Source organism: Pinus tabuliformis, chromosome 4_1 (assembly GCF_031772625.1).
Source record: "Pinus tabuliformis cultivar Carrire ecotype Pingquan chromosome 4_1, CPIR1, whole genome shotgun sequence".
Classification (NCBI taxonomy): Eukaryota; Viridiplantae; Streptophyta; class Pinopsida; order Pinales; family Pinaceae; genus Pinus; species Pinus tabuliformis.
Window position 1 is genome coordinate 813,218,069 of NC_142303.1, and position 7,502 is coordinate 813,225,570.

Here is a 7,502-nt window from a genome sequence, read left to right on the forward strand (position 1 = left end):
AGAAAGATGTGGAGAGACTCTTGTGATTGGCATGATTATAGAATTAGAATGAGGCCACATTGACTCATTATAACTATAAGCTTTTTTTGCCCCAAGTCATATTGTTTTGTTGGCTTGGGAATGTTCCACATAATTGTTGGCTAATATAGTTATAAGTCCTTTTTACCCCAAGTTGTATTACCTCATTGGCTTGGGAATTTGAAATAGAGTTCTTTACTATTAAAACTATAAATCCCTTTTTCTTCAAGTTGTATTACCTCAGTGGCTTGGGATATATTTATTAGTTCTTTAGATGTGGAACCAATTATGGATGATAAAGTTGGTATTCTGGATAAGATAGCTTCTAGAAGAAGATCTTGGGTATAGGTGTTTTTTTGTATGTGTTAAATGAACATTAAGGAATCTCCCAGAATAATAAGGTGGTGAGAAACCTTGTTATAAAACAAAAATTTCTACCGAGTTATTAGTCATATCCCTTAGCTTTCAAAAAAAACTTCATCTAAAATTCCTACAGATGAAAGAGTCTTCTCTAATAATTTGTTTTAATATATTAAATATATAGATAATAATACTTCAATTTTTTTAATATAATTGAAATAATTAAATTCATTTTTTATTTTACTTTTTATTTAAATATAATAATAATTTTTGATGATTAAAATACTTTTTAACTAAAATATCATTTACATATATATTAAATAAATTTGTAGATTTAATATTATTATTCATTAAAATCCCTTAAAAATTTATCAAAATTTAATAATTTATTTAGAAAGCTCAAATCATATATTAGTTAATAGTAAAACCCGCACGTTTACACCATTAGAATTGTTAATATAATATATATTAAAATGGTTATTAAAAAGTATCTGAAGATGAATTTTAGAGGACGGATTTTTTTAATCATAATCAATTACTTAATCATTTTTCTGGTAAACTTTTATGCAAATACAAAACTGTAATTGAATTTTTTCTTTCAAACTTTAATAATATTTTTCCCTTTTAATATTATTTATTGATTATTAAAAAATAAAGCTTTTTTTATTAATAGAGGTATTCAGTTTAACTCACGTATGTTTGGGAAGAACTCTAATAAAGCTTTTTTATTAACAGAGGTATTCAGTTTAACTCACGTATGTTTGCGAAGAGAGAGTTTTTCGGTTGAAGTCGCTTGTGTTTCCGAAAATGGGGAGAGGATTACTGAAATAATTATAATATTATTATTATTATTTTAACACAATATAATATAATTTGGGTGGTATAAAGACACAATGATTTAGTTAAATTACTGGGAAATTAACAAAAATAATACATTGCAAGACATAAATAACATTAAAAGATCTAATCACTTCATTACTTTTCAGGCAAAACTTTTATACAAATACAAACGCTAATTGAATTTTTTTCTTCAAATTATTTCAAACTTTATTTTTTACCTTTCATATTTTATTAAAAAATAAAGAGATATTTTTTTTAATCGACAAAGGTATTCAGTTTAACTCAAGTGTGTTTGCGAAAACAGGGAGAGGGCGGAGAGACTTCGTCGGTTTAAGTGACTTGTGTTTGCGAAAACGAGGACAGGAGAGAGAGAGCTCTTCAGTTTAACGCAGAGGACAGAGAGTCAGAGGGATTTTATGCAGGGATCAAAATTGAACACGTCAGAGCCCTTCAAAGGAGTCAGAGGGATTTTATGCAGGGATCAAAATTGAACATGTCAGAGCCCTTCAAAGGGTCTTTGGCAAGTCAGAGAAGTAAGAAGAAAATTTTACCAGTCAAAAAAAATTTAAAAATTGATTTTTTTCATTTAAAAAAAAAATTGGAATAATATCTTAAAATTTTTTAAGAAGTGCTGTCAAATTGTCAATTTTTTTTTAAATTTCATTTTTCCTGAAATTAGAATTTTAGGAATGAAAAAATTAGAATTTTAGGAATGTTGAATTTGTAAATTTCTTTTCATGTTAAAACTTAAGTCCCATTTTAGAAACTCCCATTTGAAAAACAACAGTTTCCTTTTGAGTTATTTTTTCTAATTGTGCATATGATGCAAGTTCTTATTACGCCGTAAGGCGTTTCCCTCTGAAATCAACCCCCCTCTCTGCTTACCTGTCATCGTGTAAGCCACACGATTATATGTTAGACGATTGCAACAATTTCAGCCGTTGATCGTTGATTCAAAAGGGTTGCCCAAACGGTTTGGGCGTTTCATTTGGCGGATCGAATAGTTTCATCAGGGCAGCTGAACCGGGCTCTCTAGTGCTACATGCGTCCCACTAACCCTGTTGGCGGGCTTTTCTTGTACTGTCTGTGGGTGGAGTTGATTGATCCCAAGGCTGTACTGAGCAGGCAGCACATTCTCACAAATCCCACATTCTCACAAATCCCGGTGTTCTCAAATCCATCGTTGAGAAAGCGGACATGAGAGAAAGCGATACCGTCCTGGAAATCGGCCCGGGTACTGGAAATCTAACCCTAGAGTTGCTGCAGGCCACCCACAGAGTCATCGCAGTCGAGATCGATCCCCGGATGATCGAAGTATTTCACAAACGCATAAAGGGGACCGAAATGGCTCAGAGATTGGAGGTGAGTTCCAATTTCCTTTGCATCTTGTTTTTACATTCATTCACCTTATTTACCTCATTAACAATATGTCAATTCCACATGGATTGTGACTCTTCATGCCCACCCCAAGTTTCAAATCCTCAGAGACATGTTTTCCCTTCATGAGCTGTTGCTTCTATGCACCTGTGTAAGCAGCGGCTCAGGCTCCGGCTCCATGTGGATGGGGCAAGGTGTAGGTCTTCTGCCACAATCACTGAGACATATCTTTTCGAATATCTGTTGTCAGCCTGCTATAGTTCGTTGTGATATTCACATAATGGAAATGGGCATGCTTTCTGCATGACCTGACTTCAGTTCATCGTGATAATCCCATAATGGAGAAGGGTGCGCTTGCTGCATTTGTAAACTGGAAACATCAACCAAAAACAAATCCTACATTGACAACAATACTGAAGAAGGTTTATTTGTGAAATACCACATACATTAAAACTTTTTCAAATCTTTGCCAATCTGAAAACTGGGTTTAGGGTGAATTTCTCATGCCTATGCGATGAAAACTGGCTATGGGGTGAAGTCCTCATGCTTATGTGATAGCAGCCTTCTTTTCTTCAGTTACTACCTTTCTCCAATCTAATGTGCTTAGAAGTACCTGTGTGCTTTGGGAAGCCATAATCTTTTAACGTACTGCACTTTCTGTCTGGCAATGAAAAATGCCAATTTTGGCAATAAAACACTTCTTCTTTTTGCAAATTTGATGTTGCAGATGAATTCCCTACCCCCTTATGTCCAATTGGGCACCTCAGTATTAAATTTATGCAATTCAAACCTGTAATTCCAAGATTCTGGCAAAATTTCTGCCAGATTTACAAGGAAAATGCACTGGAAACTATTGTTTTTGCAAATATTTTACCTTGAATCAATTCGTCTCAGCATGCATTCAAGTTAGTTAGAATGGAATCACATAGGTTTCAGCAGTTTAGCCTAGTCGGTTGTCTCATTAGTCAGGACTTATGAGATGTATGTTAAAAGACTGAAACCTGCTTATGTTAAGGTGAATTTGTGCTGAAAACAGTTTTCAATACTCACGGATCAGACCTTGATCCGAAGAAACTTGTGGGTTAATCGAAACTCATGATCACAAAGATAACTGAAAAAGGGAAAAGGAAACCCTCCTATTGAACGATTTCCTCTGCGAAGTTTTTCTCAAGCTCGTCAAATACAAGGCAAACTCTTACATTCCAGCTTAACAGAGTTCTTCGCAGAACTGAGGTTTTAAACATTTTGTTCGTAACTGACAGGAAAAATATCTTGAAGATGGATCACTTTCAGCTGCATAATTTTTTTAGTGTCTTGTACTCTAAAGTTGGAGTACGAGGGAAAATATTCCTTGCTCATTAAATAAAGCCTCATCTGTGACTCCGTCGGTAACAACCACTCTTTAGAAGGTAGGCCTCGATATAAATACCAACATTTTGAAAGAGAGTCTAAAATCCTGAAAGGCTCTAAAGGATCATAGTGTACAACGGTGACTTCCCCACAAAGATTAGTCTTGCACATTACACAAGACTTGATCGAAGGATTTTCTGCGTAATGAAAAAGGCAATATGGGAGATTCCAATCACGTTCCAAGGCATTTTTTAAAATGTGGATGTGACAAAAGGTTGTTGCGGAACGTGCTGTTTGTATATTTTAACACACTAACACCTTACAACAATGAACTAACAATATTCATGATGAAAATAGCAATAGGGAAGATTTATCTGCATAATGAAAAAGACAATATGGGAGATTCCAATCATGTTCCAAGGCATTTTTTAAAATGTGGACGTGACAAAAGGTTGTTGTGGAAGGTGTTGTTTGTATATGGGAAATTTCTTGATCATTGTGTATAATCCTAATGTTGATAGATATGTCTACTAAGTGGTTCCAGTTAATGGGGCATTGATTTGAGTGGTCAATATATTTTTATTATTTATCAAAGTAATCTTGTGTTGTATTTGTGTTCTTCAATTTATGCCTTACGGCGTTTCCTTTGCAACATCTGATGCAAATGCTAGTTAATTATTATGTCACAATTACCTTTTGATACCATTACATTTGGCAGTTGTTCCCATTTCAAAAACAACAGTTTCTTTTCGAGTTGTTTTTTTTAATTGTGCATATGATAGAAGTTCTTATTAATTATTATGTCACAACTACCCCTTGATACCATTACATTTGGTAGTTTCAATTGAGAGCGACTAGATGTCAATATGGGCCATGTATTAGGTCTGTAATTTCACTGGGTTGTGCTTGAAGGTTGCCTAAAGCAAGGTTTGATGACCATTTAAGTTGGAGAGGAGCATAGATTCATCATTCAGCAAACGACTTTCAAGCAAGGTTTAAGCACGATTTATGCTTGGAGAGGAGCGCATTCAACAAGCTTCCTAACATACTGGATTTGATTTGTTTGCGGATTCCCAATTCCTGGTATGTTTTCATATTAAAAAAGGAGATACCAAAAACATATACACATTTGTACATTCGTTTGTTGAATCCTAAACCTGTTTAGAATTTTACTAAATTTTTTCGTTCATGCAATAAACTTAAATTTGATTGAGCTACTTGTATATTGGCTTTAACGTTTTGGTCACAAAAATTTCCTACAAAATTAATCCTTATCTAAACTGGAGCAGGAATATAGGTCTCCTTTTTATCCATTAATGGTAAATGCATTCGATATATTAGTTGTGGCTCATATCAGACCTGCCTTATATACAACATCCATGGGGTTGTTGTTCCACAATTTTCCTGTGGCTCATATCAAACCTGCCTTATATACAACATCCATGGGGTTGTTGTTCCACCATTTTCCTATGAAAAAATAAAAAGAAATTTGAAAATAATTTACTGTTGTCAATTGAATTGCTCTTTTCTTTTATGCTTTTCATTATAGAAGTGCGACCTGAATATGTGCCCTTCTAAATGAAATTAAGACCTGCCCTTCAAATTTGATCACTGATTTTATGGTGCGAATACGGGGAGAGGAGAGAAAGAGCTCTTCAGTTTAACGCAGAGGACAGAAAGTCAGAGGGATTTTATGGTGGGAAAACGGGGAGAGGAGAGAGAGAGCTCTTCAGTTTAATGCAGAGGACAGAGAGTCAGAGGGATTTTATGGTGCTCTTCCAGCAATGCAGGAAGAAGATATGTTATATATATGGATCTTTGCAGAAGGTGTGAGGCACAACAATGAACCTTTAATGTTCGACTGCGTGGATTTTAATGTGCAGAAGGTGTAAATTTGCAAGATTTTAATTTGCTTTTTCAGATTGCAGATGGCGACCACAACAATAGAAAGCATCATGGGGTACTACTACTCCTCTCCTCTCCTTTTCATATTCATCTGAAATTGATAATGGAAAATGAGAGGAGAGGAGAAGTATTATCTGTAGATGCTCTCTCTTGTTTCTTTGAAACGACAATCCACTGCTAGGATTGCAGGATTTTAATTTGCGTTTTCAAAATTGCAGATGGCAACCACAACAATAGAAAGCATCATGGGGTACTACTACTCCTCTCCTCTCCTTTTCATATTCATCTGAAAATGAAAATGATAATGGAAAATGAGAGGATCTGTAGATGCCCTTTCTTTTTTCTTTGAAACGAGAATTCACTGTTAGGATTGCAGGATTTTAGTTTGAGTTTTCAGGATTGCAGATAACAACCACAACAATAGAAAGCATCATGAGGTACTACTACTCTCCTCTCCTTTTCATGAGGTACTACTACTCTCCTCTCCTTTTCATATTCATCTGAAAATGATAATGGAAGATAACAATAGAAAGCATCAAAGGGTACTACTACTTCTCTCCTCTCCTTTTCATATTCATCTGAAAATGAAAATGATAATGGAAGATGAGAGGAGAGGAGAAGTATTATCTGTAGATACCCTCTTTTGTTTCTTTGAAACGACAATCCACTGCTAGGATTGAAGATGATGACAAAAACAATACAAGGCATCATGGGGTACTACTACTCTCCTCTGAAAGTGATAATGGAAAATGAGAGGAGAGGAGAAGTATTATCTCTTGATGAGATGCTTTCTCTTATTTCTCTGAAAAGGCAACCTACCTAGGAGTGGAGTGGTAAGAATTTGAATTATATTTTAGAATTGCTTTTGTATTTGGGTGTGTGTTTGTCAAGAATATAGAGGAGTGTTTGTTGTATTTGAAATTTAATTCTGTTTGTTTTGATTATGGTAAGGGTAACGATATGTAAGTGCTTTTGTAATTGAAATTTGGGAATGGATGTCTAATAAGAAACACGAGCACCAACATCGGAAGAAGCAGAACAACGCCTCAGAATCTGGATGGTGAGAGCACTGAGGACGAGGCCGTTTCCAGTGTGCTCTCTTCTTTATCGCTTTCCATGTGCCCCTTCCAAGAAGGGCATGAATGAATAGGAGCACCCCTGTTATTGGGTAAACTCATCCAGAGTTAGGGCCACCTCCTTAAACTTGCCTCATCCGCCATGATTCGGAAAACCAGGAAGGAAGATGAGATGGAAACAAAGAAGGCTAAACAAAAATATGATTTTATTTCATTAGACTCTGGAGTTTTCTCCCATGGTAGGTAATCTTAAAATTCGCATGAAATTTTACTGCCTTTTGTAGACAACATTCCCGAAGTCGTCTTCGTTTTCGCAGGTTCTAGAAACGTTGAAAGTTATTATCGGAAATTTCGTTCAGGGTTATGTCAAGGCGATGGGCCCAACAACCACCCAATGTCTTATTACTGCTCTACATTAAACGAGAAGAGGATTGAAGTAGAAATTATGGTGACTTCAAAGTATTCGAAATTTGAATTTGAAATTAGAGCGCACCTAAACCATTATTCCTGGTTCAAACTTTAAACCAGAGACCAGGTAAGTGTATTAAGTTATTTTAAACAGAGCCTTTGGTGTGA